Below are 10,510 nucleotides of genomic sequence, written 5' to 3'. Positions count from 1 at the left end.
TAACCTGTACCTGTGTTTGGTGCAGGATGTCGAGTAGGAGTCAAGGCTTTATAGACGACCTTCACACCTCCAGTCACTGGAGTGAGTCCAGAACCCAGACCTGATGACTGAGGAGGACCTGGAGTGGATATCAGGCTCCTCACACCCAGGTCTGGGTCTGTACTGAGGTTTAGAGCAGAACTCAGGTCTGATCAGTGATGTACAGGTCCCCAGATTCTGTAGACCTCAGCCAGTGTGTCTATGTGTGTGCGTGTTTCCCATCAAAGCCTTGAGATATATTGATGTTCTGTGTAACCATGGCAACAGGCCCTCACCCCCCCACCATTGCCATGGTGACACATTTACATGAAGCGATGTCTCTCTCTGTCTCCTGTCATCTGATACACTCACGGCTGTGGCAGTCACTGTGAAGCATGCTGGGTAAAGAAAATGTGCCGCAGCTGAAGCGAAAACGAATCAAAGGGGGAAACTTAACGAACCTTAACAGCAGTTACTCTGGAAACAACCTTTCAGCACGTGTGACCCCAATATGAAACAAATGCAGTGCAAAATAGGAAGAGACAATCAGGAATAGAGACGGAGAAACACAGAGAAAGACAAAGGAAGGGTTAGGTTTAGAAAGGAAGGAATTGATTGTTCATTAATCAGGGAAAGTTCCAGTGCCTGAATCAAAATCATAATCAAGGTCAGGATTTTCAATGAAAAATGAATTTCGTTAGTTTTTTCAAAAAAAAAAACAGCAAAGCAGATAGCTAAAAAAAATAAATAAAGATAAAAAGAATCATCTTCAATATAAGAAAAATGCTTTATTTCAAAAACGTTCAGCTCATGTGATCAAAAAAACAAAGAGCTGGTGCAGCCTCAGGGGAACATGTTCCATGAAGACACCACATGGATCAATATGGATGAAATACACCAAGACCCGTTGGATAGAACCAAGCTGAAACGTTACAAGCAAACAGGAAAAGGAACAAACATTCCTGTATGTGAGGTTAGCCCCTCCCTCTGCGGCTGCTCTCCTCCACACACTAAGACGCACACACTGACACACAGACAAACACATTGTTGTAGGTTTCTTCATGAATAATTACTGATGTGTTTAAGTCTGTTGTTGTCTCTCTGAACAGAGTGTCTATCCTATCGTCCACCTGCTCCTCCCCCACATCCTCCCATCCTCCATCTCTCTCTCTGCCCTCTGAGACTGTCTGGTTACCGTAGCAACCGCATCCTCCAGGCGAAACGGTGGCGAGGGAGGAGGAGAAAATGGCGTTGCCGTGTAGATCAGAGTCAATGTGTGTTAAAACAGCTTCAGCCTCAGACAGACTCACTCTGGTGACCTCCACCAGAACCAAAACCAGATGATGATGTGATCGTCTCGTCCACAGCCAATACCGCTTACATCAGATGTTAAAATGGCTGCTTATCATCAGCTGAAAGTTTAAGTGTTGCAGTTATGCAAACAGTTTTAAGCTTTAACTATAAAACCCCTTTACAATAATGATCTCATTAAATTAAATCCAACCGATCGAGGCAGATGCCCCCCCCCCCCCAAGCCTGGTTCTATAAAATGGTTATATAAATAAATCTGATTTGATTTGAATTAGACTGAAGTCATGTGAGGTCACCTGACCTGATTTTGTGTCACATGTGCTATAAACCTGTCAGCAACAATATGTAAATGACATGTGAGCAGAGTCAGAGGAAGATCAACACTGACCATCACCTCCATCACCGCAACAACCAACCATCGGTGATTCGGCATGCACACGTCTCGTCAGTCTGACTGTGACCCTCAGACACCACGTTTTTCACTAAATATAATCACCAGTGACCGATTTGAATGTTTCTGATGGAACTATGATTAACTTTGCATCAAGCGTGAAGGTTCCTGTCATTCTGCTGTTTCTGAGGTCACAAGGCAGATGCACTCAGAGCTGCTGAGTCACTGACCTGGCACGAATCCTTCACACACTGCCGGACCACCTCAGGACCAGGAACTTCACAAACAGTGCATTCTGGATCAAATTAAATCTACCTGTATCTTCAACGCTGTGGACCAGGATCAGACTGAGAATGAGGATTTGGTCCTGGTTCAGCTGCTATCAGGATCCATCACAGTGACGGTTCAGTGAATGTGAGCCTTGCACTGAAAACACTTCCTGTTGATGCATTCAAAGATAACCACAGATATGGAATTTTCATGGTTTGTTAATGATGATGATGATGAAGATGAAGATAATGTTCATGATAATAGCAATGGTAATGATGATAATGTTACTTTGGTTGTTTCTTTGATTGAATCTGATTGTCAAACAGCAGAGTTTTGAATCTACTGGAGGGAAAAACAACCAGAACTATTTAATTTACAAAAATAAAAACTAATTGACTGAATAAACTGCAGCTCTTTTCTTTCTTTGGTAATCCAGTTTGATCTGGACTCTGTTGTCTCTGCTGCCCCACCATCCATATCCAGAATCAGGACCGGATCCTGACCTGGACCCGTCCTCCACCCAGGAACAGTCCTCTATGCAGGACCAGTCCTAAACCAGAGCCAATCCTACTTCCAGGAACAGTCCTATATTCAGGATGTGGACTGTATCTGCTGTGAAACCATCATGGTGGTCAGTGATAAAGTTCTTCCTCATGATCAACTCTGTTGTCATGGTTACAACATCACCAATACAAACACCATCAGTGATGGACAGTAGAAACAGCAACTGTGTCACATTCCTCCTGACCTGGACTTGGTTGCTCCTGTCATCATCACCATGACCAGTAGAAGTCGCCTAGCAACAGCAACTGATGATGTCACTGCAGTTAATGATAATTTCCATAATAAATTAATCAGCTGATTATTTTCTCTGTGGCTGTTTGATGTTTATTAAAGAGGTCAGATGTCATGAACTCCAGCAGGACAATGAACATAACTGACTCTGAGCATCCTCAGACAGATCAGAAATAAATCTATTGATTCTGATGATCAACTGATTGATTATAAGTAAATTATCTTTGCATCATTTAATATTAATATCACAAACTAAATATGTGAAAATGTCAAGAAGACAAAATTCAGACAATAAAACCAACAGGATGATTAATCTAATCGATAAATGATCAGATCTGATCCAACAGAGTCAATCAATGCTGTATATATCATCAGTATTATTACAGTTAGTGCTGCATCATTATGAACCAGTGAACCCAGAGAAACCAGTATGGGCAGGACAGCAGGGCCTCGCATCAGGAGTCATCTCGATTCAGATCGAAACAATTTTCTGATCGAAGAGAAAAGTCGGAATTTCTTTGATCTTCGATGCTTTTTAGCTGCAGCTTGTCTGACGACAGCAATGATTCATCTTCATCCTCATCCTCAGCCCGCATGAGAGAAAAACACAGCCCCCCCCCCCAAAAAAAAAAAAATAAATAAATAAATAAATAAATAAATAAAAAACGCATCAATGATCCACAATCAGGATGAAAATCTGAACTGAGCCTTAAAGGGCGAAATCATTGTAAAACGTGAGGATCAGGATCATCAGCCTCTTTTTGTCTCCATGCGCAGACCCGCAGATCAGGACCGAGCCGGGCCGAAGCGGGCCAAGGGAGTGGACTAGGTACCGACCCGATTCACACCCATCATATTCGAAAATAGAGCAAATGAACAAACAATACCGAAAAAAGAAAAAGAAAAAGGAGCTGCTGGTACTTACCTCATGACTCCGAGAACAGAAGAAGACCAGTGAGACAGAGAGGGGGAGAGAGAGAGGGAGAGAGAGAGGGAGGGGCAGGGAGAGAGGCTGAGGGGGGGGGCTGTAGGTGCAGCTCTGATTTCTTTCGCTATCTGTGACACAGATCCAGGTGGAGGGAATTCATCAGTGTGCGTCACAGATACCGAACCTCAGACTGTGCCAAAACGTGGACCCAGACTTTGGCTTGAAGAGTCTTAAACCTTCTTTCTATCTAATGCCCGTCAGTGGACGACTCTGCCGGCTGGAAAAGGAACAGGGGTCGATCGATATTAGCTCAGTCTCTAGGGTTAGTTTCAAGTCTTCAACACAGCATGATGTTCATTTTTTAAATGATGCTCACTGTTAGAGGAAAATAGGCCAGGAAGCAGGGGATGGATTAGTGGGCGGGGCTGTTCTGTGAGAGACAGACTGTACCAACCAGTCAGGATAGAGCACAGAGCAGGTCAGATCCAACTTCTCCTCCAAATACTGGTTTAGAAAACAAAATTAGATCCTGATTTGGAGTTTCCCATTATTTTCCATTTGACCTTCAGACCTACTGTTCCCTCTGTCTGGTGCACCTGTGACCCTGTGACTCTTTGACCTATCACCCTTGAACTGTGACCTTGAGAGAACAAAGCCTCTCTGATTATGAATTGGCTGAGGCTGATCCTACTCATTGTACTGGACCATATTCTGCTAAACGTTCCACCCAGTCCAAGAGGTCTAAGTTCACTGAGGCAACAAAGGTCCAGTTGCCTCAGCAGGTCTGGTTGGTCTGATCCTGTAGGCCCAACAGAATCCACTCAGTCCTGCTTGTGAAATTGAAATTACTCCATGTTTGTTCACGTTCTGAGCATCTAAGCTTCACATCTTCTGTCTTCACTTACGTTGTCTGAGCTGGATCTGGGTTGGTGGTCACGACAGGGCTCAGGATCCCCATGGTTCACAAGTCGTTTTAAAACGGCTCAACAAAGTGAAAAAATGTAATCCATTTGACTCTTAGGGTCGCACAGCAGCAGAGTGCTTAGCATTGTTGCCCCATAACAAGAAGGTTGTCGGTTTGGTTCCCAGCCTGGGTCCTTTCTGTGTGGAGTTTGCATGTTCTCCTGCCTGTGCGGGTTCATAGACATCATGTTTGGGTTAGTTGCTAACTCTAAAATGTCTGTAGGTCTGAGTGTGAGTGGTTGTTGGTCTCTGTGTGTTGGCCCTGTGATGGACTGGTGACCTGTCCAGGGTGACCCCGCCCTCAGCCAGAGTGAGCTGGGATTGGCTCCAGTACAGATAAGCAGTAGAAGTTGAATGAATGACTCCAGTCTGGACGTCCAAAGAGATGTCGTGTCTCCGAGTTGTCCTCACCATGGTCTGTCCAGCAGAGGGAGCCTCTGTGAAACAGTTTCACTCCTCAAGAGAGAGACATTTCATGTTTGGATCCAAACCTGAATATTGAAAAACAAATGAAGCAAATTAAAAAGAAGAAAGTTAATGGAGAGGAGAGTAAAGAGCTGCTGCATTATGAAATGCAAAGGTCATTGAAAACATTCATCTTCTGTTTTCTGTAGAACTTGTCTAAACAAATGAAGCATCAAAGACAAAATAAGAGCAAATAAATTGTAAAATCAGTAACTAAGCTTTTTATTTTCAACGAGACATTTGTAAACAAAAATGTCATGAGATGTTTGACACGTTCTCTGTTTCATAACATTTTTGATCATTTTACCCTTTTGAGTTTTCTGCTGATAAGTGACACTGATGGAGGTGAAGATGTGGAACGGAAATGTATTGGTGCTTTATCGTAGTTAGTACTGTTACCTCACAGCAAGGTGGTTGTGGGTCTGATCCCGGGCCTGGGTCCTTTCTGTGCAGAGTTTGCATGTTCTCCTGCCTGTGTGGGTTTCCTTCAGGTACTCCGGTTTCCTCCCACTGTCCAAAGACGTCATGTTTGGGTTAATTGGTGACTCTAAATTGTCTGTAGGTCTGAGTGTGAGTGTGAGTGGTTGTTGGTCTGTCTCTGTGTGTTGGCCCTGTGATGGACTGGTGACCTGTCCAGGGTGACCTCGCCTCACCCAGAGTGAGCTGGGATTGGCTCCAACACCCTCCTCGAATAAGCGAATAGGCGGTTGAAGATGGATGAATGAATGAATGCAGATGGTGATATGACTGCAAGGCAGTTGAAAACACTCAGCCTTCAAAATAAAAGGTAAAGCACCTGATTTTTATCATCCATCCATCTATCTTCATCGCTTCACTGCTTATCCAGGTCGGGTCGCGGTGATTTTTTTATCATGTATTATTTATTTGACCGACCTGACGTCACACTCTGACAGGAAACAGTAATCTCGAGTTTCTAAACCATGAAACAAACCCTGTCTCTTCTTTATTTCGTCGCTTTGAGTTAAAAACTCCGAGGCCTGAACGCTACAGAAATCAAGATATTATTCTGAAAGTCTCGTTTTTGGCGGCGGAGCGGAAGGAGGCAGAGCCGAAGGAGGTGGCGGGGGGAGGAGAGAGGGAGGAAGGGGAGGGCTGATGTCTGCTGACCAACAGCAGGTCTGATGGTGATGAGGATGATGCTGTGAAGATGCTCACAGCTGCTCTGGAGTAGACCTCGGACACAGACCGAGAGGAGACACGGTGAGTCCGTTGCTTCACATCCACAGACCGGGCACCGAGGGCGGAAAGCACCCCGGCGGCAGGACGGCGACACAGCGCCTCAGCCAGGCAGAGCCCACTGACCGGCCGGGGCTACAACACAGCACCGTGTGTGTGTGTGTGTGTGTGTGTGTGTGTGTGTGTGTGAGAGAGAGAGAGAGAGATGCTCGCCCGGGCTATTTAGAGTGCGCGCACGTGTATACGGTCTTACTATAGAGTCAAAGTGAATAATATGAAGGAGCAGAAGAAAAGTGCAGGTTGGTGTGTGTCTTTGCGTGTGCGTGTGTGTGTGCATGCGTTAAAAGTGACCACAGGACATGCAGCGATGTTGATAGCGACGATAATGAAGATGACTGACAGATAGAAAACAGACAGGACTCTGGACTGCACCAGGTTCTTCGTGGTCCTTGGACTATCTGTGTTTCCTTCAGGTTGTTGCGCTGCATGAGACTTCACAGCTTCTTCAGTCCAGATCAGAGTCCCGATGACGAGAAGCTTGAAACGTTGATTAGAGTCTGTCCAATTAGAAACAGGTTCACAAAAATATTAATATTAAAATGTGAACCTGACTGACCTGCTGGAGTTCAGGCCTGAAAAACCCCAGATGTCTCTCCCCGTGGATATAATCATGATAAAAATAATAATACTTAATAGTAATTATATAATAATAGTAATATAATAAATACAAATGAATGTATGTGTAAAATATGTGGAATAAAAATGGCCCTTTAAACAGTGGAACTGCAGCTCAAAGCTCTATCTCTATCCAGACTGCACTCATCTGAATGGAAGCAGCTGAGACATATAACAAGGGACACACAAGAATATTAAACACCCTGAAAAAAGTTAACCCGGCTCAACATTCAGTGGAATAGAGCCAGATTTATTGAGACAAACTGGGTGAATATTCCCAGAAACAGTCAGTGTTTCTCCTCGTCTTCAAACCCTGGTGGACCAGGTCATGTTCTTCAGAGAGGCCTCTCCAGACGGCTTCTGGTGCACAAAACATTTCTGTGTCTCATATTGAAAAGGTGGCAGCATGGCAGCATAGTGGTTAGCGCTTGTGCTTCTGCTTGCATGTTTGGGTTTATTGGTTGGTCTAAATTGATTGTAGGTCTGAGTTTGAGTCTCTTTGGACTGAGATATTCACCGCATTTCTGTGGAACCTCAACCTGATTCAGAATCAGAGGCCATTTCCATCATCACATTAACCTTAAAAGTGAATGTTAAGTAAAACTCATGAAACATTATTGCCTAAATTAATGAGCAAAGAAATATGTTGCCAAAATGAAATTAAAACTCTTCTTTTCATGAAGTCACATCTAGAAACACAAACTGCCGGTGGAAGCTGGAGATGTGCTGACTTCAACAGATTTATTTCTACCTCAGGCTGTTGTTCGTTCCCTGGTGACCATGGCAACGGCCCCGCTGATGATGACATGTTTGCACTTCTCTCAGGGCATGTAAATCTTTGCTGTCTGTAACTGTCAACGTCACCACGGTAACCAGGTGGCACACACACACACAAACACGCACATGCACCCTCATACATGCAACATCAAGGTGACATCAAGAAAAAACACAATGGCTGACAACATGAAGCAGGTGTTTGTGTGTGTCTATCTATGTGTGATAGTGTGTCTGGCGTGTGTACAGATTGATTAACAAGCTGCTGATTAGTCATAGGTCTAAATATGGCGTTGGGATCAGCTGTTACTCAACAGCAGATTATTCAACAAGATTCTGACTTTTCAGCTTTGAAATTTGACCATAGGTTGAAAAGTGCCAGTGCTATAGATTATGGACTCAGCCAATCAGGTGTGTTTGCTTTCAGCCAATGCATGGAGAGACTTAATCAACCTCAACCTGTCAGTAACATTTATGCCTATCCCCTCGTTGTAAGTCATGCAATGTCATTGAATTAGCTGAAGCATCCTGCTTAGCTAAATGTTTGAATGAACAAACTATGGGACCGTATGTTACATGTTGCCTTAGCGAAACGCGTTGTTTGTTATAACGACGACTGTCACCAACGGTTTAAGCGTGGAGAAATGTAAGGGGCCATATGATTGGCTGATGAATCTGTCACTCAGAAATAAAACTTTGATGGACAGCTCTATCAGCCAATGGTGACGTTGGTTGACCTGCGACGTCAGATCAATCAAATTCAACGTACAGATCTCGGAAATGCGCATTCTGCAATTCGTATGATCCGGGAATTTATATTTCAAGCGTGCCTCAAAATTATATTTGTGAAGTCCGAAATACGACTATGAGGACTTCACAAATGAGGACATGAGCAATATAGTAAATGCACTTTGTGTGTGAAACCTGAAGACCTGTCCACTTCCCGAAAAAAGCCAGGAACAGTTATATTGTTATCTTATTACACAGTTTTTAGCCTTCAGTCTAGCTCAGTCAGGGCCCACATCACCTTCCACTGGATGTGTAATGAGCTACATTTAGCTACATCCATATCTCCAGTTATTTTGGTGAGAGTAACTTAAGAGTAATGCAAAAGGGGTGGAATGCCTCACATTTCAAATACAGTAATATTACAATGTAATGAATTACTTTGAGACGACAGTAACAAGTAATAAATAATGCATTACAGTTTTGAAGTCACTTGCCCAGGTTCCTCCCCAGCTGGAGTGGAAGGTGTGGGGGGGGCGGAGGTTGTTGGTGGGCGTGGTTTGTGGGAAGCAGCGCAACACTGCTTCTCTCTGCTAGCAGAAAGAGTATCTGATGTTTCACGTCTTGTGATGTCATGAAAGGAGCTATGTTTGAGCTTTGCTATTGCTACATAGCTAGCGTTAGTATTAGCGTCTGTTCACCGTCAAATTCTGGTGTGGAGAAAAAAGACCAGAGCCAACTCAACTACGGCTCAGCTAGCCCAGACAGACTCAGCTGCCCCATCACGGATATCTCCGTCTACAATGTCGTCTTTTGAAAATTGCATCAAGAAATTGAGCTCAGGACCAAAACAGAAATGTCATGAATTCAGGGTGCGATCTTCACTGAACATCTGAAACGTTCTGCTGGAGACCAGTTCTCTAGGACCAGACCCAGATGGTGCGTTTACTGACCAAGCTCTGCTCAGTAGTCAGTGGTAGGGAGGGCCAGGTGGTCTGCTGGTTTTTCCTATCACAGACTTTATGTCTGGTTTATATTTAGTGCTTTCTGATCTGATCATTTTCCACATTTGCGTGTTGGTGAAGCTGCATCGAATCTTTAAAAACTGACTCGACAGATCAGATGGTTTCTGCAGACTGTTGATGAGACAGATCCTCTGTTTCCTTCGTGAACCTCCTCTGGGTTGCATCACCTCTGCTCTTTAACGACATGCAGAGCTCCAATCAATGCTTGTTGCTCACCCTGAGGGGCATACAGCGCTGCATTCTGGGAAACTCCCCGAGGCATTCGCTGCAATTAATCCCACTCGTCACATTATCTGTGAACACACTCAGAGTACGGAGAAGACAAAAACTCATCCACAAAAAGAAATATTGTCACAAATGGACAAACTTATTCACAGAAACACTGCAAACAACATCTGTGTACACATCTGGAATCAGAGGATCAAATATTATATAACTGATCAATAAAGGAGGCAAGGGTGTTTCAATACAGATTCAATTTTCAACACAGACAGACACACACACTCTAATCTGTCCTTAATCTTTCTGAGGACACGCATGACGTAATACTGAACCTGAAGAAAAGCGTCAACTCAAAGCAGCCAGAATGTAGAAACACACACACACACACACACACGATAATTCATGCTCATTGTGATGGAGATAATCTGCACTTCAGGCTCCTCTAGTTCAAGGGCTCTGCTGCCTTCAGAGTCAAAACCTGAGCGCTTTTCATGATTAATTGCATTCACCTTATTGGCCTGTCCCCACCATCTCTACTGTCCCTGCACACCCTACTGTTTGATGGCATTATTTGTTCTTTTTTCAGTTATTACCTGTTTTGTTTTGAAAGGATGTCTTGTCTCAATTGTCACTTCTTGTCTTTGTGTTTCCCACTTGTGTGCCCCTCCCACCTTTGCTGATTGCTCATCTATGTCTTCCTCAGTGATCAGGCGATTCATTTCGAGCAGCAGACGGACTCAAACGCCCAGA

Source organism: Echeneis naucrates, chromosome 4 (genome assembly GCF_900963305.1).
Source record: "Echeneis naucrates chromosome 4, fEcheNa1.1, whole genome shotgun sequence".
NCBI classification, from domain to species: Eukaryota; Metazoa; Chordata; class Actinopteri; order Carangiformes; family Echeneidae; genus Echeneis; species Echeneis naucrates.
Note: the sequence above shows the minus strand (reverse complement) of the source record.